The sequence below is a fragment of the Trichechus manatus genome, unplaced genomic scaffold, assembly GCF_000243295.1.
Source record: "Trichechus manatus latirostris isolate Lorelei unplaced genomic scaffold, TriManLat1.0 scaffold00010, whole genome shotgun sequence".
Lineage (NCBI taxonomy): Eukaryota > Metazoa > Chordata > Mammalia > Sirenia > Trichechidae > Trichechus > Trichechus manatus.
This window is the reverse complement of record NW_004443946.1, coordinates 26167635-26191986: the sequence shown is the minus strand read 5'-3', so window position 1 is coordinate 26191986 and position 24352 is coordinate 26167635. Positions and strand designations below refer to the sequence as shown.

The window sequence follows — 24352 nt, the reverse complement described above, 5'->3', positions numbered from 1 at the left end:
TTTTTTTTTTTTAATTTTTATTGTGCTTTTAGTGAAAGTTTACAGTTCAAGTTAGTTTCTCATACAAAAATTTATACACACATTGTTATATGACCCTAGTTGTTCTCCCTATAATGTGACAGCACACTCCTCCTTTCCACCCTTGATTTCCCATGTCTGTTCCACCAGCTCTTGTCCCTTTTTGCCTTCTCATTTTGCCTCTGAACAGGAGCTGCCGATTTAGTCTCATGTATCTACTTGAGCTAAGAAGCACTCTCTTTACGAGTATCATTTTGTATCTTGTAGTCCAGTCTAATCTATGTATGAAGAGTTGGCTTCGGGAATGGTTTCAGTTTTGGCCTGACGGAGAGTCCGGGGACCATGTCTTGTGGTAGAATGGAGGAGCATGGACTTTATAGCTGGACAGACCTGGTTTGATTCCTAGTTCCACTACACTAGGAAGTGTGGTCTTAGACAAATAACTGCTTTGAGATAGTTTATTATAAATGTTCAATATTTACCTCAGGAATGTTAGAAGGATTAGAAATTGTGTATGTATAGTACAGTACCTTGTGGGCTGTCAGTAAAAGGCTATTTTAAGTTATTTCTGTATTTCAGGATCCATGTAATGGATGGGGAGCCCTGGTGGCACAGTGGTTAAGAGGTCAGCTGCTAACCAAAAGATGGGCAGTTAGAATCCACCAGCTGCTCCTTGGAATCCCTATGGGGCCATTCTTTTTTTTGGTTATGATGGATGGGGAATCAGTCATTGAGTTTACTTTAGAAATTTATGTAAGGTTTACTTTATTTGCGATGAGGGATGTTCATTGGTAGTGAAATTTTTCATCTGTTCAAATAAAAAAAGTGGTCAGCTGCAGAAACTAGACACTAGATTTGAATTATGAGATCTCTTCACTATGATTTAAAAAATCTTAGATATTTTGTTAGTCACCATATTAGTGGTTTTTTTATAATGGATGTCCTCTAGTGCTTTTGACACTAACCTTCCAGATCAGTACTTCTTTTTCCTCTACTAGATTATTAATAATGATTAGTAACGATTATTGCTCCATGTATTCCATCCTCTTGGTTTTTATTATTATTATTTTTCTTGTTTCTCAGGTATCCCCAATCTAATGCACCTTAATATATGTTCTCAATATGTACTTATTTTTGAAATATACTGTTTTGTGTGTATGTGTTTTTAATCTGTATAATGGTATTTTTCTATGAATCTCATTCTTTTTTGCTCAACACTGTTTAAGGTTTAAACAGATTACTATCTGTAACTCTAGTTTATAATTCCTGACTTTTGTGTAATATTTTATCACGTATGTATTCCCACATTTTATTTATGCATTTTTCAAACAATGCCTACCTATGTGTGCCCTTAAACCTGCTAACGCAAATAGTTCCTCTGTTGGCTGGTGCGAAGGTTTCTCTGTAGTATATACCAAGGAAAGGAATTGCTGACTTGTGGGCCATACGCATACTTAATTTCACTAAATATTGCCAGATTGTTTTCCAAAACGATTGCCCAGTTTATGCTTCCACCAGCAGTATAGTAGGGTTTTAGTAGGGTTCTCATTTCCTTAAATCCTGAGGACCAGCATTTGGTCTTTTCCATCTGTTTTTAGTTTTGACAATCTGATGAGTATAAAGTAGTATCTTGTTTTAATTTACATTTCTCTGATTGAAAGTGAGGTTGAGTGTCTCTTTGTTTACTACTATTTGGCTAACAAGTATGTTGCATGTTGAAAAAATTACCCAAGTAATTCATACTTGTTGTAGATGTTTTTTAAAATACAAATAGGCAAATATAAAAAGAAAAAGATCATCTCTTGTACTCCAACCCAGAGATAATTGCTATTAGCATTGGCTATAGCTTTCTGGCCTTTAGATAGTCATATACGCATACACACATTCCTGTATACATACACAAATATGTACAATTTTTCATTCATGGAATCATACATAGTTTTGTAAGTTGCATTTTTCATTTTACAATAATTTGGCCATTTTCCTATGTTAAAAATTTTTCACCATTACCATGTAGTAGGTACATATTATTCCATTTTATGGCTTTAAGTTACTTAGTCTTCTATAGTGGGGCATTTATGTTATTTTTGGTTTTTCTCTCTTACTAACAATACTTTGGTGAACTATTAACCAAGCCTATATTTTGATGAGGCAAAGCTAGAGGGGTTATATTCTTGAAGCCTTTGTGAAACTGGGTTTATAGCAAGTTGCAGGCTGTCTCAGCCTATTTTCTGCTTGGATTCTAGGGCAGCTAGCTATTAATGCTTGATTTTATAAAAAGACACCTAACCGTTGATCTTCCAGGACTAGAGTTCAGAAACTTCCCAGCAGGGCCTTATATCCTTCTCTCTTTCTTTGCTTTGGCAAGACTAACTTAGCACAGAAGGATAGTGCACAGGACACAATACAGGAGTAACTAGCACAATACAGGAGAAACTAGCACAACTTGTACAAAGAAAGGTCATGGAAGCCCCATAGACACATCCAAACTCCCTGAGGGACTGAATTGCTGGGCGGAGGGCTCTGGGGACCATGGTCTCGGGGAACATCTAGCTCAATTGGCATGACGCAGCTTATAAAGACAGTGCTTTACATTCTACCTTGGTGAGTAGTGTCTGGGGTCTTAAAAGTCTGTGAGCGGCCATCTAAGATACTCCACTGGTCTCATCCCTTCGGGAGCAAGGGAGAATGAAGAGAACAGGATACAAGGAAAAGATTAGTCCAAAGGACTAATTGTCCACAGCTACTAAGGCCTCCACCGGACTGAGTCCAGTACAGCTAGATAGTGCCCGGCTACCACCACTGACTGCTCTGACCAGGATCACAACAGAGGGTTCTGGACAGAGGTGGAGAAGGACGTAGAACATAATTCTAACTCACAAAAAAAGACCAGATTTACTGGCCTAAAACAGATCAGAGAAACCCCGAGAGTATGGCCCCCAGACACCCTTTTGGCTCAGTGGTGAAGTTGTCTCCGAGGTTCACTGTTCAGCCTGGGAGTGGACAGCCCTGTAAAACCAAATGAGACTAACGAGGTACAGGAGTCCAGTGACAAGGGTCAGAAGGCAGAAGGGGACAAGGAAGCTGGTGATAGGGAACCCAAGGTTGAGTAAGGATATTGTTGATGTGTTGTGAGATTGTTAACCATTGTCATAGGGCAACATTTGTAGTAACTGTTAAATGAGAAACTGTTTTGTTCTGTAAGCCTTCATCTTAAGTGAGAATAACAGCACAATTGGAAGAGTGTAGTCAATGTCACTGAACTGTGCATGTAGAAATTTTTGAAATGGTGTATCTTTGGCTATGTGTATTTTCTCCAAAAAAAAAAAGGTTGAGAAGTTAGAGGGTTGATACGTTGTGGGGTTGTTAACCAATGTCATAAACAACATGTGTACTTCTGTTTCATGAGAAACTATTTGTTCTGTAAGCCTTCACCTGAAGTACAATAAAAAATAAATTAATTAATTAAAAAAAAAAAAGAGTGACTTAGACCTACAAATTTAAATATCACAGCTCCTCTGATGGAGGGGCTGAGCAACTTCAACTATAAAGAACTCTAGTCTAAATTGATAACTGCACTTTATTTTTTCAAAATGTTAATAGCATTTTATTATAAAAGAATATTTATTGTAAAATAGTAAAGAAATTGTAAAATACTAAGGAAAATCATAAAATTGATTTCCCATAATCCTTCTAGCCACAGATAAGTGCTGTTTCCATTTTGCCTTGTATCCTTTTAGATTGTTTTCTAGGTAGTGTGCTGGAGCCAGTAAGCACTGGCTTTCCAGAGCCAGTAATTCAGGAATTATGCAAGACAAAATTGTTGGTAGCTTGATATGGGCCGTAGTGGATTATTTACACCATGGAAATTGGCAAATGCTACAAATCAGGGGTCTCCTTGCCCCACCTTGGTTCATCAGCACATGACTGCATATATACATCATATCAATAAATATAGATTTCTTTTATTTTTAATGGCTACATAGTTGTCCATTGTATAGATCAGTGGTTCTCAGCATAGTCCTTGGACCAGCAGTATCAGCAATACCTGGGAATTTCTTAGAAATACAAATTCTTGGCTTGTATCCCAGACTTACTAAATTTCAGACTGTGGTATTGGAGCCCAGCAATCTGTGGTCTTAAAAGCCCTTCAGGTAATTCTGATGCGTGCTAAAGTTTGAGAATCCTGGTATAGATGTTCCATAAATTATCTAATTGGTCTGATGATTTCTTCGTGATAAATTCCTAGATGCTTATTTTAAAGTCTTTAGTTGCGTATTACCAAATTGTGTTCTAAAAAGGTTGTACGAGTTTCCATTCTCTCCTAAAGTCTGTCAGTGTCATGCAACTTCATTTTAAGCTCTTCAGTACTATTTCTTTCTCGGTTAATTTTAAGAATTAAAAAAAAAAAAAAAATCCATAGAGAGGCAAACAGCTGTGTTAAGGAATTTCTCTTTTGCTGTGTCTGTATCCATCTGTCCATCCTTGAACTTAATTCACCTTTATTGTTCTCAGTAGTAAAGTATTTTAATGTTATTTACACTTTTAAAAAGGGGACAATTGAGACACAGAAAAAACTGTGCTTTGCCGGCAGAACACATCTAACATCATGTATGACTATAATACTTATGACTATTTAGTTTTGACCTCTGTATGAATGATTAGACCATGTCTCATTCCTTACCTGTGGCACATAACATCATTCTGAAACACCACTTTAAAATATATTAAGACCTGCTTGCTGTAAAAGTTGCTACTGATGATGCCAACCTGTTAGAAAGGGGAAAACGATCTCAGCAAGAACTTTCGATTCTTCTTGGCAACTGTAGAGGAAGTACTCATGGCTTATGGAAGTACTTTATCTTAAAGGCTTTTATTAGATTAGAAGCCAGAGTTTACAAGTCTTGGTGAGAACAAGGATAATTTAAGCAGGTTTGCCGTATTTCATTGGACCTGAGTATTGGCACCAAGTGTTTTTGGATTTTGTACATTGTTAAAGAACAGTTGAAAACACTAACACTGGGCCTTATCCCAGTCTTCATTGTCAGTGACTTTTTTTTTTTTTTGGCTAGAGTGAGTACCTTGGACTCAAACTGTTAATTTTATGATGGCATTTACAGTAGAGTTTGCCAAATTTCTGAGCGTCCGGATTTATACAGCCTCAGAAATCATTTTGTTTAAGCATTGCATTTTTTTTCTTATTGCTGTCTCCAAAGTTTGTGTTCTTGACCTAAACAATTAGTTTTTCAGAGATATTGCTCTGAAAGAAATGATGAATATTGGAGTTGAAATGATAGCTCCCTTATTCTTTTATGGCTCATCTTATCTTCCACTACAGTGTAGAAGGTTGGATAGCTAAGGCTTTAAATTCCAGAGATCTGGTTTCATGTCTGCTTTTCACTACCTTTAGTCACCTAATTTCTCTATGCCTCAGTTTTATTTGAAAAATTGGGCTTCTAATACCTGTCTCAAGATTGTTATTGAGATTAAATGCAATATGATATATAATGTGCATAACAGCAAATTCTGAGTATCTTCCAACCTAGGGGGCTCGTATATCAGACAATGAATGTTCTGTTGTGACCCATAGAATTTTCATTGGCTAATTTTTGAAGTAGATTGCTAGGCCTTTCTAATTTGTCTTAGTGTGGAATTTCCAAAGAAGCCTGACCACCATGAGTGACGCTACTGGTGTTTGAAATACCAGTGTCATAGTTCTGGCATCATAGCCACACACAGGCCACCACAGTACAACAAACTGACAGACTAGTGACCTCCATGAAACTCATCTGTGGACCAGGTTAAGGACCTTTGCAGAACGTCTTCCCCTTGGCAGGCTACTTGCCTTTAGTTGTCATCTCAGTGTAGATGGCTTCTGTATCTGGTTCTTTCATGTGAACGTTTACCTCCTGGGTGTATTTATGATGGTATCTTTTACATAGTAGAGGCTTACCAAGTGAATGGAGGATTAAATCATAAATTTAAATTATTGGTATTATAGGGCAAGTAAATTTTACGACCGTGTGTGGCTAGACTATGCTCACTGTAAACTGCAACTAGTAAAGTTAAGTGAGGTTAGATATTGACTGAGGCATAACTGTCTGATTTCATGTGGTATCTGTTGGAAACCACGTGTAAACTTGTGAAAAGGGTTTTGGTCAGAATTCTAGTCAGGATATCAATTTCCAAGTGTATTTTGGCATAAGGAATTGCTTAGATTCCTGAGGGATAAGAATTAAGATCAGCACAAAGCTGGCTCCTGTGAAGTGGAGGTCAGACATATACTTCTTTTTTCACCGTTTCTGACACCAGCTGTTCTCGCTGCAGCACTCTCTACTTCTCTGTTGGGTTTGATAATTCATTGCAGTGGACACACAGAACTCATAGACCGTACTCACAGTTAAGTGGTTTACTAAGGAAGTAACAGGCTACAACTCAGGATCAGGAAGCACGTAGGCAAGGTCTGGAAGGCTCCCTGAAGTGGATAGCGCATGTGGTCCTTCTTCGATGCAGGACAGCTCTCTCAGCTCTTCTGGCTGTGCACACAGGCAGGCAAGCCCTTCTCTCAGCCTCCCCTTGGTCCTTAGGCCAGGCCCCCTCTCAGCCTGGGTTACAGCTCTCAGCACAGTTGGGGCATCTGCCGCTGCCAAAGGCAGGCCAGCTCATCCCCCTACACTGCCTTCGGCCTCTCTGCTTGTTACTGGCCTAGCTCATAGCCAGTGTAACAGCTTGTTCAGCTCTCTTAATTGCTTTCCTAGCAGCAGCTTTCTGCCATCGCTTCCAACTCTGCCACAGGTCCCCTTCCAGGCCAGGGGTCACTGGCTCTACCACAGGGCCTCTTCTGGGCTCCTCGCTGTCTTCAGTGTTACAGCCTTTGACCCATGTTAAACAGCCCTTTTAGGAGGTTCCTTGCCTCCTGTCTCTCTTTGCTGCTTCTCCTTGCCTCTGAAAATCTCTGTGGGGTTGGCTGCTTATATGAACAAACTCCTTGTCAATTTCAAGGCGTGACCCTCCAGCAGGACCAAAAACTGACCAATCTCCAGAAATCACTCAATCCTGTCGGGTGGTTTTACGCACCACTATTTGCATAGCAGAGAAAAGTCCTTGCAAGGAACCAATCCAATCACAAGGCAGACTGCAGCCCATGGCCAGATTAAAAAGTATCAAACCATGACCTTGTTTACAGTTTACCCAGGAAATGTCAATCAGCCTGGACAAAAGTAACAAACCCTCCGGGGCAGAAAACACCCTGGGAACCCTTGCACCCAAGTTGCTTCTCCAAAGAACTAGGACAAAATTTCCCAAGCTGTTTTTCCACAGAACCTAGGCAAAAGGCCACATAAAGAACTCATTTCACCACATCAAGAAACCACCAAATGTGGTAGCTTCTTTCAGATTACAAACTACAGTTGAAATTTAATCTCATCTGAAAATTTACTGTTTCACCTTCAAGTATTACGGACGACTGTGTATTATGAGCGCCTTGTGCCTTCATCTCTTTCCTCCTCTCCTTATAATTTTACCCGTAGTTTTAGTTAGGACTCCTGCATTTATAGAGAACAGAAACCCAGTGTAAGGGGAAAAAGAGTTGTTGGCCCAAGGAATTGAATAATTCAGAGTCAAATCTGATTTAGCACAGCTGGATTTAGGAGCTCAAATTACTTTCAGGGGCTTTCACTTTTACTCCCTTTTTCTCAGCTCTGTTTTTCTTTGCCTCTTGGCCTTATCCTTTGCTAAGATGTGGTGACTTTTTCCATGTAGTCAGGAAAGATGGCTGTTAGCAGCTCTGGTTTACATTGACTTTATAGTTACAACCGAAGAAGAAGAGAGGTAATCTTTCCCTATAGCATCAGGGGGAAAAAAAAAAAAGTCTTGGGAAGACTTTGGACTAGCTTGGGTCGTTTCATAAATGGATCCTGCACCTACTCCTCCTCAATACGTGTGTACAATGGGATAGGAAGGATTGCTAGGAAGACAACATATAGCTACAACATTCTCTCAGGATCATTTTTTCGTAAAGTATTTTCGTAGAATCCAGCTTTTGTTTTGAAAACGGTGGCCCTTTTAAAAGGACATTGAATGAGATTACAAAAAAAAACACACAGTGTAATATTGTTTAGCACATTCTTTTTCCCTTTTAGTACTGCTTCATTGATGAATTACTTATATCAGTAGTTCTCAAAATGTGGTCCCTGAACCAGCATCATCAGCGTTATCTGGGAACTTGTTAGCAATGCAGATTCTAGGGCCTCATCTGCATCTACTGAATCAGAAACCCAACAATCTGTATGTTAAACTCTCCACGGATTCTGATGTATGCTAAAGTTTGAGAATCGCTGATCCTGATCATCAATGCTCACAGTTGTCTGAAATAGAAGAGAAAGAAGGAATCTTCACTGTTAGAATTATTAGTGGTTTTACATGACAAACAACAGCTAGAAATGATTTTTTCCCATTTAAATTTCTGCAAGATAATTGTCTGTATGATTCATTTCAAGCATTTCATTTCTGTAAATTTTTTTGTGAGTGTGATGCTCCGTCATGAAAAAGGAAAGCAAAATGGCATGTTTTGAATGCCACCTGTGTACCTGACCCATTGCCACCGAGTTGATTCCAACTCATAGCGACCCTATAGGACAGAGTATAACTTCCCTAAAGGGTTTCCAAGGCTGTAATCTTTATAGAAGCAGACTGCCACATCTTTCTCCTGTGGGTTCAAACCACTGACCTTTTGGTTAACAGCCCCGCTCTTAACCACTGCACCACTAGGGTACCTTATCTATGTACCAATCAGGCCAAATGCATTTATTATACATGGTGGTTTAATAGGTCATGAAGTCAGTCATGGTATTGTATTCCCATTATTGCTGAAGAGAAAACCGAGGCTGAGAGAGGTTTAAAAAGTTGCCCAAGGTAATATATCTAATAAGTAGAAATGTAGAATTAGAATGTATATAGTCAGTATGCGTATTGAGGGCCTACTGTGTGATGGTTTCTGTTGTAACCATCAAGAGTACAAATGCTGAAGACCTACATAATTTTTGTCTTCAAGCAACTCAGTCATGTAAAGAAGACAGTACAGAGTAATGACTTCTGTAACAAAGATATCTAGAGTGTTTTGGAGAACAGTTGGAGGGAGCATCTGACTTCCTTTGGAGGATTGGGGAAGGCTTCAAAGATATTTTTGATATTTGAGTAGATCTTTGATATTTGAGTAGCTAACTTCTAAAAATTCCTTTGATAAAAAAATCTCACTTTCATGTTTAATGAAATTGCAGAATAATTAATTACTGTTTCTGAAAGCTAATTAAAGCAATGAGAACTTTAGAATGTTTTTTCAGACTACATTTGTTCTTTATCCCAAGATCCTAATATGTTCTCCAAGGAGGAGCTTGTCTTAGCACTTTATAATTTTAAAAGCTGCATTGTATGCCATGGTGTAGATGTACCATAACTATTTAACCAGTCCCCATTTTTTTGATATTTAAACTTAAAATTTTTTACTATTATAAATGGTACTGCAGTGAACATTCTTTCATATTTCTCTTTGTTTATTTGTGTTATACCCTTAGTATAATTCCTAGAAATAGAATTGTTGGACCAAATTTATTACGGATTTATAATTCTTCTTTTGTCATCTGTCATTGTCCTCTGCCTTTTTTAAAAAATGTTCTTTATATGTTTTATAGACAAAACATGTAAACTCTTTATCATATAATGCAAATATCTTACTCTGGATTTTATTTTATGATGAACCTGTAGAGTTTTTGGTACATTTTTTTTTTTCATTTTTGTTGGTAAGTAGGTAAGTAGATAAAAATGTAAGTTAAATTTCTGTCTTTTTTTGGCATCTAAGCCTATAGTCTAAGGTGATATATCTTATAACCAATATGTCTCTGAGAGTATGGTTTGAGGCAGTATAGTAGAGAAGAAAAAATACCGGTAGAAATAGGAGATTTACATCATGGTCTCATTGTAAGCAGTGACTAACTATATGATTTTAAAGTCATTTTTTTCGTGTGTGTATTTCCCTGTCTATGATATAAGAATGATATCAGCTTTAAGCTCTTGCCCATCTTTTAAAATGAAAAGAGCAGTTATGTATAAAATGGAGGCCAGAGACATTATGTATGTGGCATATTCAAAGTCATAAACTTTGAAAGTGGCATTCAGGTTTTTGGCACAGATCTTCTGACTTCAAGTCCAGTATTCTGTCTACTGTATCACAGCCCTACTGGAATTATGGTACAGAGCAAAAGAACTATAGAACAAAAGGTACATGTGCAATATAAAATGGTCTGCTAGTATTTGCCATGATACCATAGTCTTCCTTTGAAACATCTCTTTAAATGAGTTTTAAAAAATAACAGAAAAATGGATTTTGAGAGATGGATGGGAGAATACTGATAATAAAAGAGAAACTTATAGAGATAAAATGAAATCTAGAAGAATGGTATCTTCCTGGATGAAACTGCAATATAAGAAAATGCAAGCAGAAATGGAAATATTAGGGAATAGAAATTGCTTCGGTGACTTTTGTCTTTAAACTTTTTTTTCATTCATTGGATAAGGAGTTCTCTTAAGGTAAATTATCAGTCTCAAGGTTGAAGTTATCTTTGGAGGCCCCCATGTACATTTGAGTCTTTTCTTTTAGTGGGCTATTTGTCTTACTAGCTCCAGAATGATGCTAGGGTTCACAAAGGAATCCTTGTCGTCTTGGGGACTTTTCATACTAAGTCATGGAAATAGTTAGAATTGAGCTAATTGGTTAAATGTAGAATGGGCCATGTAGCAAACCTTGTTATGTTCAACTGCTTTATGTTTAAATGGAGAAATAAAAAGATCTCTCATATCTCATGGTGGTTATTTTGGTTTTGAAGAGGATCTCTTTCTCAGCTCCTTACGTTATTTTATGACATTTTGTCAAGGAGTAAGTACATCCAAAAACAGAATAAAATAAGAGGCGGGAACTTGTTATTTGTTTAAGATGATAGGAATTTTTTCTCTATAGCCATTGTATATTTTGACATTCAGATGTAAGATTTTTTTATTGTGCTTTATATGAAGGTGTACAGAGCAAATTAGTTTCTCATTAAATAATTAATACATATATTGTTTTGTGATATTTGTTGCCAACCCCATGACATGTCAACACTCTCCCCTTCTTGACTTTGGGTTCCCCATTACCAGCTTTCCTGTCCTCTCCTACCTTCTCATCCTTGCCCCTGGGTTAGTGTGTCCATTTAGTCTCTTTTTGTTTTATGGGCCTGTCTTGGCCGGAGGGTGAGCCTCAGGGGTGACTTCAGTACTGAGTTAAAAGAACGTCCAGAGGCTATACTCTCGAAGTTTCTCCAGTCTCTTTCAGACCAGTAAGTCTGGTCTTTTTTTGTGAGTTAGAATTTTGTTCTATATTATCTGCGGCTCTGTCTGGGACCCTCTATTGTGATCCCTGTCAGAGCATTCGGTGGGGGTAGCCGGGCACCATCTAGTTGTGTAGGCTGTGGTAGTTGTGATCCATTAGTCCTTTGGACTCATCTTTCCCTTGTGGCTTTGGTTTTCTTCATTCTCCCTTGCTCCAGATGGACTGGGACCAGTGGAGTATCTTAGGTAGCCACTCACAAGCTTTTAAGACCCCATACACTACTAACAAAGTAAGATGTAGAACATTTTCTTTATAAACTATGTTTTGCCAATTGAGCTATGGTCCCCAGCCCTCAGCCCAGTTATTTGGTCCCTTAGGGAGTTTGGATGTATCTATGAAGCTTCCATGACCTTGCCTTTGTCAAGTTGTGCTGGCTTCCCCAGCATTGTGTACTGTCTTACCCTTCACCAGAGTTACCACTTATCTATTGTCTATTTAGTTTTTTTCCCTCTCTACCCCTCCCCTCCCTTGTAACCATCAAAGATTCTTTTTGAGTGTAAGCGTTTTCATGAGCTTTTATAATACTGATCTCATACAATATTTGTCCTTTTGTGATTGACTTATTTTACTCAGCATAATGTCCTCCAGATTCACCTATGTTGTGAGATGTTTCGCAGATTCATCATTCTTTATTGCTGCATAGTATTCCGTTGTATGTATGTACCCTAGTTTGTTTATCCATTAGTCTGCTGATGGGCACTTAGGTTGTTTCCATCTTTTTGCTATTGTGAGTAATACTGCAGTGAACATGGGTGTGCATATGTCTATTCGTGTGACGGCTTTTATTTCTCTAGGATATATTCCTAGGAGTGGGATTGCTGGATCATATGGTATTTCTATTTCTAGTGTTTTGAGGAAGTGCCGTATCGTTTTCCAAAATTGTTGTACCATTTTACATTCCCACCAGCAGTGCATAAGAGTTCCAGTCTCTTCACAGCCTCTTCAATATTTGTTATTTTCTATTTTTTTTGTTTCGTGCCAGTAATGTCAGGGTGAGATGGTATCTAATTGTGGTTTTGATTTGCATTTCTCTAACAGCTAGTGATTGTGAGCATTTCCTCATGTGTCTGTTAGCCACTTGAATATCTTCTTTGGTGAAGTGTCTGTTCATATCTTTTGCCTGTTTTTTAATTGGATTATTTGTCTTTTTGTTGTAGAGGTGTGGATTTTCCTATAGATTTTAGAGGTTAGACTTTTGTCGGATTTGTCATAGCCAAAATTTTTTTCCTGGTCTGTAGGTTGTCTTTTTACTGTTTTGGTGAAGTCTTTTGAGGAGCGTAGGTGTTTAATTTTTAGAAGATCCCAGTTATCTAGCTTATCTTCTGGTGTTTGTCTGTTGTTAGTTACGGTTTGTTTCCTGTTTATGCTGTGTATTAGGGCCTCTAGCATTGACCTTATTTTTTCTTCTATGATCTTTATAGTTTTTGGTTTTATATTTAGGTCTTTGGTCCATTTTGAATTAGTTTTTGTGCATAATGTGAGGTATGGATCCTGTTTCATTTTTTTTGCAGACAGATGTAAAATTTTTTACTTATATAATTTGATCTTATCTACTTTTATTATGTGGCAGTGGTGAGTGGCTAGCTTCTTGGTTGAGCGACTTTTTTCCTTTAAGAAAATAAAGAGTCAAACAGTTCATTTATTTTAGTTTTTAGCTGTGAATTAATATCTGGCCTTTTATTGTTGGAATTTTCTATATTTCTAAATATTTTCTTCTAACAGTGAATGCGGTATGGTAAAGTGAATGTTTACATGTATTATACCAATGTGAATATTGGTCAGAATGCATTCTTTTTTCATTAACTTATTCTTAGTGAGTTTAAAGGTGTTCTATAGTCACATCAATTAATGCTCTGTCTTGCTAGATTTACATTTTCTTTTTCTAGGGTTTGTCAAAATTTCTTGAAATTTTCTGGTAAATAATCCCATAAGTATAGTTGTTTCAACTTTTCTTTCATTTGAACCACTGTTCATTTAGGGAGTATTGATCTTGCCTCACAGGAAGCTTTTTATCTGATGTGAAATAAGCTGGTTGAATGTGTGCCTGTCAGGTTTCTTCTTTAATATTTAATCTACAAATGATTAAAAATGTAAAACTGAGTTCTTAGACCCAAAATAGACATAGCTGATTTTTAAAAGAAATAACAATAAATTATGTAAAAATATTTTATTCTAATAAACTGCCAGCAAATTTCTTTCTTCCATAATATAATCATAAACAGTTTTAAGTTATTTCTGACTTCATTTTTTTGTTATTTAAAAATTTCTACACAAGGAAGTTATACTTTATAAGCAGGAGATTTTCCAGAATTTTAGTTTTAGTGGTAAAGTTTCTTTCATTAGAATTCCTAACAAAACACCTAACAGACTGAATGCATTTCTTACTTTTCCCTTCACTTCCCTAATTCTCAGCAAAATCTTTGTGGGTTGGTGGATACTGAGGGCCTTAAAAATATTTAGCCTTCATTATCTAGAAAAAAATTTAAATTGGATTCTCTTTATTTTTGTTTTGTTTTGTTTTGTTTTTCTGTTAGAATTTCCTGATAGTATTCAGTTAGAACTCATAAATTTTCCTCTAGAGATCAGGCAGCCTAAGGAAGCATTACTAAAAGCCTTTTTTCTTTGTGGTATGTGCTTACCAGGCAGAGTAGCCACTGTATTCTGGTAAGAGAATCTATTGCCAAAACACCCACTAGAGCAGAAAACTGACCTACTTAATGCTGACAAGTTAAAAAATCTGTGGAATTGTACCGGCACTGGATCAACCTTTTCCTTCTCTTGTGATGGAGGTAGTGGGGGTAGAGAAGAGGATGAAAAAGGATATTGAACTGCTGCAGGGGAGTTAAGTAATACCGTAAATGGATATTTAAGCACCTGAAATTGATTTGATTAAAAGCTACTCATTTGGTACCATTTGAAGGCCTCTAAAGTAAAACAAGGAGCCCTGGTTGCTCAGTGGTTAGAGTGCTCGTCTGCTAACTGAATGGTCAGCAGTTCGAAACCACCAGCGGCTCTGCAGGAGAAAGATGTGGCAGTATGCTTCTGTAGAGATTACAGCTTTGGAAACCCTGTGGGGTCACTGTGACTAGGAATTGACTTGATGACAGTGGTTGGGAAAATAAAACAGTTCTTCTTAAGTTATTTTAAACTTTAAAAAAATGTCACATAGCAAATTCTTAGGGCTTTTATATTAATGTAGAAAAGCCTACTCAGCTAAGGTTGTCACCCGGGATTTCAAGAATAGTTTTGGTTTTTTTTGGCAGGAGATGGTAAATTTACTGTTTTAAAAAAGCTTTTGGTTCACTGTTTTATCGATAGGCTGCATTTCAGAATTTATAGCTATTGAAATAAAAAGAACGTTTGGAATATTTATTTGTAGCAAGTGTCTATGAGCCTTAACTTTATCAAATTCATAGTTCCTGCCATTATCTGACCTAAATTTTTCACTATTCCAACATCAGTAGCTTCTAAGTTTTAGAGCTTTGCTGTCTGATTTAGAAACCACTCGCCATGTGGAGCTATTTAAATTAATTAAAATTGAGTAAAATAAAAAATTCGGTTCCTCAGTCACATTAGCCGCATTTCAAGTGCTCAGTAGCCACATATGACTGGCATATTGGACAGTGCAGATGTAGAACATTTTTATGGTCGTAGAAAGTTTCATTGATTAGGGCTGTTCTAGAGACTGCCCCATTCTGTAATGCTCTACTTCAGCGTTTCTCAGCCTTGGCGCTATTGACATTTGGGGCTGGATAATTCTTTGTTATGGAGGGCTGTCCTGTGCATTGTAGATGTTTAGCAGCATCCCTGGCCTCTACCCAGTAGATGTAGTATCCAGTCACTTGTGACAACCAAAAATGTCTCTAAATATTGCCAAATGGCCTCTTGGGAGCAAAGTTGCCCCTGCTTGAGAAACCACTGGCTTATTACATAATATTAGTTCTGTAGCATGATCTTTGTGGTATGCTAGTGTTTTGACTGGGGCCAGATGATATAGAATAGCCTCACTCATATGTTTATTGGTTGGCAGGCTTTAGACCAAGGTGGAAGTGAGGGTAGACTCTGTTCCCCTCCATGTGGCCTCTCTAGCAGGCTAGCTTGTGTTCATTCACTTGATGGTGTTAGGGTTCTGAGAGTAGCAAGAGAGAGGGCAGACTCCAGTGTTCAAGCACTTTTCATGTCTCTGCTATGTCACATTTGCTAATATCTCATTAGGCCAAAGCAAGTCACATTCCCAACCCCAAATTGAAGGAGTGAAGAAACAGACTCCACCTCTTGATAGGAAAAGCAGCAAAGTCACATTGTAAAGGGGGTATGTATAGGAATGGGAAGAATTTTTGTGACTGTTTGGTGGTGCAGTGGTTAAGTGATACAGCTACTAACCAAAAAAAAGGTTAGCAGTTCAAATCCAATGGGGCAATTCTTCTCTGTCCTCTACGATTGGGCTATGGGTTGGAATCGACTCGACAGCAACAGGTTTTTAGGTTTTATTTTGCAAATGATACTATTTTCTGAACAATACAAGGACCTTACAACCCTTCAGTTCCATTTAGCAGCTCCCTCTTTCTTGTCTTTTGTGCTTTGTTTTTATTAATATTATTGTCTTAAACAATCCATAGTTATTTAATTTAATTCACATGTTTACTCTTTCTGATATTCTCAATTCTTTCCTGTGTCACCATGCTTCCATCTGGGATTATTTTCTTTCTCCATAGACACTTCCTTTCTTTTAGTGTGAGTCTACTGGTAGTGAAAGTTCTGTTTTTGTCTGAAAATATTTTTATTTTGCTTTCATTTTTGAAGGATATTTTCATTGGGCAATTTCAGATCGACAGTTATTTTCTTTCATCATATTCAATGTATCATTGCCTTATGACTTCATTGTTTCTCTTAGAGAAACAATGCCTTTGGTTTTCAGTAGTATACATAGGTGGTTTTCTTTGTATTTAAATTGTTTGAGGTTCATAGAACCTCTTGAATCTGTACCTTGGTGTCTTGTCACTTTTGAAATATCTCTTCTGAATTTGCATCTGTCCAGTCCTTTACTCATTTTGTAATGAGATTTTTAAAAACCTTTTATGTTTGATGTTCCTCTGTGTCCCATATGGCTCTTCTGCTCTTTTCTGTATTTTCTGTCCTTTTTTTTCCTCTGTGCTTCATCTGGATATTCTCTACTGACTTATTTTCTAGTTCACTTATTGTCCAGTCTGCTGTTTAAAACATATTTTATTGTTAATTTCAGATAATGTATTTTTCAATTCTAGAATTTAAATTTAATTCTTTTTTGTTTGTTTTTGTAGTTTTCAGTTGTCTTGTAAAATTCATGTCTTGTCATCTATTCTCCTGAACATATTAATCACAGTTATTTTAAAGTTTGCATCTGATAATTATAATACCTGGATTCCTTGTGGGTCTTTTTCTACTACAAAAAGTTGTCTACTTTTTGTCTTGATTTTCAGTCAGTTGGCCTTGTTTCCTGGCATGACTGGTAGTTTTTAAAAATGAATGTCAAACATTGTGTTTGAGAAATTATAGAGGCTCTTGATGGATATTGTTCTCTAGAGAGGATTTAATTTTCTTCTGGTGGTAGTTAAAAGTAGGGGCAGATGACCTGATCTGTTATGGGCTTGAGATAACTTGAGGCTTTGTTTTAGACTTCTCAGGGACTGATTTAAATCCAGTTTCTCCTTATTCCAAAAGTGTTGTCCTTCAGAGGTATCAAATAGAAGCCTGTGGTATTTGCCAGTACCTCTCCTTGGCAGGCCTTGCACTCCAGTTTTTCTTTCCTTAGCACTTTGAGACTACCACAAGCTCTGCTTACCTTTTTTTGCCTTAAAATAGGCACTTTGCTTGGTTCTTGGCCTCTTGCCCCCACACAGGTTAGGCTTCAGTAAATACCCTGAGGGCAAAAGCAGTACAAGCTATCCAAACTCGCTTTTATGTGATTGCCTTTTCTGTGGAATCTTAGCCTCTTCAATCCTGCTCAGTATGTTAGTTCTGAACTCTTAATTTTTGTCTCCGCAGCTCTGTGAGACTGCCTAAAGCTCTAGTCTGCAGCTTAATGCCCTAGGAGGAAAAACTGGTAGAGGATGTCAGGCTTAACTGTGTTTCCTATCTATTATCTTGGTGTCTCAAGTCTGGGCTGCCTTATTTGCTTATTTTTTTGTTTTTAATTCAGTTTTTATAGCTTTTCTTGCTAGGAGGATTAATCTGTTAAAAGCTACTGTATAATGACCAGCAGTGGATGTTTCTACTTGTTACTGAAAATTCTTCACTTATTAGAAAATACTTTTTAAGCATTTATTAATCTTGCAGTGAACCGATACAGAGCATAAGGACCTAATGTGTTTGTTTAGGGTTAGGTGATTGTCTTAAGTAACCTGGAGGACCTCTTTTCCTATATTCATCTGCCTTATTTATAAAATAGATATTTCAAGGACTCCCAGAAATTCCTGTGCAACTACTTAGTTTTCTCAGAAGAGGGCACTTTTGTAAAAATTAGATGACCTTTGTTCTAGACAGATACTTCTCTGAACTTTTTATTAAGAAAATCTGAAGGTCATTTTTGCAAATATTTGCTAATAGGGGGTTTTGAGGATAATTTTTTTCTTTATTAATCTCTTTGAGCTACAGTGAACACACAGTCATTTTAATTATTTTTATTTAATAAGTCATTTTAATAATTAGATATAATTTATATTCTTAGAGTGGTGATATTCATAATAGTTCAGCGTGATAATAGTATTGATGAGCTATTTAACAAAATTATCCTACAGGATTTTTTGTAAAATACTGTTGCTGTTTTTCCTTTAAAAAAGAAAATATATTGTATTGCTAAAATCACCCCCTTCTAAGAAATGTCTAGCCTTATCACAGATGGATGTATTCCTGCTAAATGCAGGTATTGATAGAAATGTGGCTATTTATCGCAAAATTATTTCCTTGAGAGCCTGGAGCAAACTGTATTGACAGTTTATCTTGTTTTGACTAGTAAAATGCTGGTTATAAATAGACATAATTACTCTTCGGTGGCAATGATATATCTAGAATAATGCTATTTATTCTATAACTGTTTGAGTGCTTGCTAGATGCAAAACTCTGTGCTCTGTGTATTAGAAAGAATGAAGATGAATCGGATATGTTCTCTTTCCTCAAGTAACTAGTTGAAGATAACTCCAATACAAGATGGACAGTGATAAGTGGGATGGGTGAAATATAGGTGAAGTGGTGGGGAGACAGAGGATGTAGCATTTGAACATTACTTTGAAGGACAGATGATCTGAGTATGGGAAAGATGGCCACCCCCCCCACCCCCCAAAAAAAGCATTCCAGATAGAAGGAATTATGTGGATGAAAGCACAGTATATATGGGGCTGCCAGTAGTATAACTTTACTCTGACTAAGGAGAAGGAAAAGAAGGGAACTAATATTTTGAGAAGACATCTACTCTGTGCCAGTTACTGTATATTAGTTTTCTTATTTAAACCTCACAACAACTTTACAATCTAAGCTTTATTATTTTTTATAATGAAGAATTGAGAATCCAAAGTCAATGCCTAATGTCACACACTGATGGAACAGGAATTTTAATTTAGGTCTGTCTTAACACTGTATGATCAGCTTTTGTCAAGGGTTGATCAAAACAAACAAAAATCTTTGTGAACAGTAGAAAACTATCCAAGAGAATGAAAGAATTACAACTGTGGGCAACAATATGGATGAATCTCATAAACATAATGTTAAGTGAAAGAAGCCAGACACAAAAGAGAACATATTCTATGATTCTTTTTTATAAAGTTCTAAACTAGACAAAATGCTGTCTATGATATTAGAAGTCAAGATAGTGGTATCTTAACTGGGGTTAGGGGCTAGGAAGATGGTGACTAGAAGAGGCAACATTAAATGAGGTTTCTGGGATGCTAGTAATGTTCCATTCTTGATCTGGGTGCTAGTTACATGAGTGTTTTTTTTTGTGTGTGTATGTGTGTGAAAATTAATTGAGCTGTATACTTATGATCTATGTACTTTCTACATTATACTTCAATAAAATTTACAAAATCAAGATTTTTGTAATTTCTGTAAAGCTGCTATTAAAGATACATTTTAAGTATCTTTTTTTTCATAAAGATTCATAAAATTCCTCTTTTTGAAGTAGGAACATGTATGGACAAACTATTAGGCTTTCTTTTATCAGCTTAGCTCTATGTAACTCATTTCACATCCCTCTGTGTGTTTCTGCTGTAGTTCTTAGAGCTAAATTTTGTGCCCAGTTGCAGTGACTCTCTTTTTAAGAAGTTTCTAAAGCATTATTAATAAGTGAATGAGTGAGCTCTGTTATTTCACATGTTGTATTTTTCTCTTAATTTTTCAAGTTTCTTAATATAAAATTCTGAACTAGTATTTGAAGGTAAATGAGATATTGAAGATATAGCTGTTATTGTCAGCTCTTTTTTGAACATGTTTTCTTAGATTTATTTAGTACATTTTCATCTTCCACGCTCCATTGTAACAGTAACTAGGAGGCAATATGTTGTTGTTAGGTGCCATCAAGTCGGTTCCAACTCATAGCAACCCTGTGTACAATAGAATGAAACACTGCCCGGTCCTGCACCATCCTTACAATCGTTGTCATTCTTAATCTAATTGTTGCAGCCACTGTGTCAATCGATCCCGTTGAGAGTCTTCCTCTTTATCGCTGACCCTCTACTTTACCAAGCTTGATATCCTTCTCCAGGGACCGATCCCTTCTGATAACATGTCCCAAGTATGTGAGACGAAGTCTTGCCATCCTTGCTTCTAAGGAGCATTCTGGTCGTACATCTTCCCAGAACAGATTTGTTCGTTCTTTTGGCAGTCCGTGGTATATTCAGTATTCTTCTCCAACGCCACAATTCAGAGGTATCAATTCTTCTTCGATCTTCCTTATTCATCGTCCAGCTTTCACGTGCATATGAGGCCATTGAAGACACCATGGCTTGGGTCAGGCACACCTTAGTCTTCAAGGTGACATCTTTGCTTTTCAACTCTTTTAAAGAGGTCTTTGGCAGCAGATTTGCCCGATGCAGTGCGTCTTTTGATTTCTTGACTGCTGTTTCCGTGGATATTGATTGTGGATCCAAGTAAAATGAAATCTTTGACAACTTCAATCTACAATATACACCTCCGTAATAGAAGGAAAATTGTTTAGTTTAAATTGTTTTAATATTCAGAAGTTAGAGTTTTCAGAATCCTACTATTAGTGTTCATTTCAAATGTTGCATCTTCCATGAAATCTTTCCTCATTTCTACCAGCTCAGTGATCTCATCCCCTCTTAAAGCAATTTGTGCCTCTCTTAAATAAAGCATTTACAGTGTTCCATCGTATAGTATTTTTATACTCCTTTCTTTGATTGTGAGAACCTAGAGGTTAGAGATTATGTCTTACTACTTTTTTGTATCCCTGGTAATACTGGGTATTGTGATTGCACTTCCCACAGTAGGTACTCTGTAAATATTTTATCTGAATTGCACTATTAAATTAAAGAACTTCCCAGTTACTTGTTTTTAGCTCCAAATACCATTCCATAGTTTAATTCTGCTTGTGTAATTTTCTCCATAAATCAGAGATCTTTAATATGCAAGCTGAGTAGATAATCTGTTTGCAACCACTTTCATTTTTTAAAGCAAAATCCCAGGTCTAGAATTGTAAATGTGTAAAATTTACCCTTTTGTCAGCCATGTATTTTCTTTAGGGACAGAAAGACATCTATAAAACAAGAAAAATTTCAAGCCAAATGGATTCTTAACATTCTGTAGAACTACTGTTTACTCAGCAAATTCTGAAAGAAAATGTGGTAGAATTTTCTGTTCTGGTTTACATGAAAAAGGAGGATGCATATATGGTTTTGCAGTTAATTATGGAGATGCTCTAGGTTGTTTTGAGTAAGCTTCCCTTGTCTTCTAGTTACCTCTGTGTCCATTTTCCACCCTACTTTGATGACATGTCCATTTCTTTCTATTTTTCTTTTTCTTTTTTAACATTCTTTCCTACCTCTGCCTGGAGGGGCTCCTTCTTGACCCAGCTCTTCCTCTTTTGGCCCCTTGAATGCTGCTAGTCTTAGAAGGGACGTGGGTAGAGCAAGATTTGTGGAAGTTGTTCTCAGCAAACAACAGTGTCTTTCTCTTCTCTGTATAATGTACAGTATTTTATGTTTCAGAAATCCAGTAATTTACCTGTAGGCATTTGACCTTTATCTAGGGAAATTCATTGTTATGTATTAAGGGAAATTGTGGTTCTACATTAGTGTGTAGATCTTACGGTCGCTGCGGTGATTTGGAGCAGTCATCTTCATTATATCATTATAATAAAGTCCTGTTTTCTTGGGGGGAAATTGAGAACCTCCTTCTCTTTATATTTTGTGTGTAGCTGTGTCTTGTTTGGAGTTACATATCAGTGTAATGCAGCAATAATTGTGTTACTAACAACTTGGTGAGATGTTTATTATTCTCATTTTACAGATGAGGAAACTGAGGCTTGGTGAAGTTATAAAACTTGTCCAAAGTCACACAGCTTCTAAAGGGCACAGCCAGGATTCAGAGCCAGGTCTGTCCAACTTCAAAACTCTTAAATGCTGGTCATGAACTTTGAAATAGCTGTGAAGTATCAACCGATAATAAGTTGTATTGCCATTAATATTGTTTAACTGTTGTTTAACTCTTACCGATAATTTTTTAATGGTGTTTTTTTTGGTCCTTTGTAATAATTTTATGTATCTTTTAAGTACTGTGAAAAGCATTATAACGTAGTAATTAAGGATCTGAGCTCCAGAGCCAGATTACCTGGGTTTGAATACTAGCTTCTCCAGTTACTTGTTGTGTGACATTGGAAGTTACTTAACTTTTATGTACCTCAATTTTCCTATCTGTAAAATGGTGATAGTAATATTATCCACCTGATAGAGTTGATGTGAATATGAAATTATTTAGTATGTACAAAGCCTGGCGCATAGTAAGCATGCAATAAATGTCAGCTATTATTATTAATATTATCATCTCCTAGCAGCCAGTAAGGCAAATGATCATTATTTCTAGTTCTCTGTTAGGAATTTGGATAGAGCAAAGTTCAGGCAGCAATGTAAGGTGTCACAAAACTTACATAAACCAAAATTAAACTTGAATAAGTTAGACCTCAAGAGAATCATAAAACATCTGATCAAGTTCAGATCCACTGTAAAACAAACTTGATAACTGCTAATAGGTTTCACATGTATAAGGATCATACATAGGTCCACTAAAATGTCCTTTTAGCCTAATATGAGAATTCATAACGTCCGATCACTGTATTATGAATGTGTTTTGGCTTTTTTTTCTCCTTGTTAGTGCAGTTTGTATTTGGAATAAATGTCTACATATTTTTGGTGGCTTTTAGGGAGACATTGTTTTGGTACTGTTGACAGATAATTACCAGGAATCAAAAACCTTACGTATTATATAAAATGTTCGCAACATTTCTTCACTTGCAGGAATGGATCTCAGAACTTATACTGTGGTGAATGTGCATCACTGACTGACCTTTGACCCAATGGGATCACAGCCCATTAACTAGTCAGAATGCAGCCACCTACTAATTATTTGTTCTTCACTCATATTTGTTTATTGCAGCTGTCAGAATTCTAAAGTGCCATATCAACTATTACTAAAGTTTAATTAAAGTAAAACACCTGTGATTAGTGACTAAGTTTATACCAACTGCAAAAATATCCATGAGTGGGAGATAAGTTTTGCAAAAATTAAAAAGCCATTTTTTTTAAAGAGTGGGACTTGCCTTGTATATGAGTCTAAGAGCTCTGTAGCCTTTAATCTACACATGTATTTAATTAATCCCTTTATTTTATGATATCGAGCCTTCCTATCCTTGAACATGGTATATCTTTCTAGTTATTTAGATCTTTTAATATCTCTTTCAGTAAATTTTCTTTTTCTCCATAAAAAAAAAAAGTTGCCGTGGAGTTGATTCTCACTTACGGTGACCCTCGTGTGTATCAGAGTAGAACTGTGCTCCATAGGATTTTCAGTGACTTAATTTCTCGGAAGTATATCACCAGGCCTTTCTTCTAGGTACCTATGGATGAATTTTAACCTCCAACCTTTTAAGTAGCAGTTGATCATGTTAACCATTTGTACTACCCAGGGTCTCTGAAATCTTCTATTAGATTTAACTTTTTAGATACCTTATTTTTGTTATTACTGTAAATGGTATATTTTTCCTCTTTTTCTGTTTGCTGATGTAAGTTTTTTTTTTGGTATGTAGATCTGTGTTAAGCCATCTTACTAAATTATTTTATTCTAATAATTTATGTGGGTATTTTTAGATTTTCTGTGTAGTCAGCTAAACTATTGCAAATGAAAGTCATTTCTTCCTTTCTAATGGACATAAGACCACCTTTTATTTCTTTTTCTCGCCTTACTATGCTAATTAGGACTTCCAGTACAGTGTTAAATACAAGTGTTAATAGTGAGCATCTTGTGTTGCACCTAATTTTTTTAAAGGAAGTGCTTCCTATGTTTCACCATTAAGAATGCTGTTTGCTGTAGGTTTTTGTAGATATTCTTTATAGGTTAAAGACATTTCTATTCATAGTTGTCTAAGATTTTTTGGTATGTGAATGAGTATTGGATTTTATCAGATGCTTTTTCTGCATCTGTGAGATGATCGTATGGCTTTTCTCTTTTATTCTCTTAATGTGGTGAATGACATTTATAGATTTTCTAATGTTGAATCACCCTGCATTGCTGGAATGAACCCAACTTTTGTCATGTTGGTCTTTTTTTAAATATACATCAGGATTTAGTTCATTATTATTTTTTTTATTTTTATTTTTTAATATTTTATTGTACTTCAGGTGAAGGCTTACAGAACAGATAGTTTCTCAT

The 24352-nt window shown here is 36.4% G+C and overlaps 1 protein-coding gene across 4 annotated transcripts in view; it reads left to right on the top strand.

Moving 5' to 3' along the window:
• NUMB (NUMB endocytic adaptor protein) overlaps nt 1-24352 on the top strand; it is a 175407-nt gene that overhangs the window by 59866 nt on the left and 91189 nt on the right. For 2 of the 4 annotated variants that reach the window (XM_004371019.2, XM_004371018.2), the window contains exon 3: nt 21938-22022. The exons of the other annotated variants lie outside the window; for them this stretch is intronic. The gene's annotated coding sequence lies outside the window, so the exon portion shown is untranslated. The remainder of the gene's footprint in view (nt 1-21937; nt 22023-24352) is intronic. 4 annotated transcript variants of the gene reach the window in all.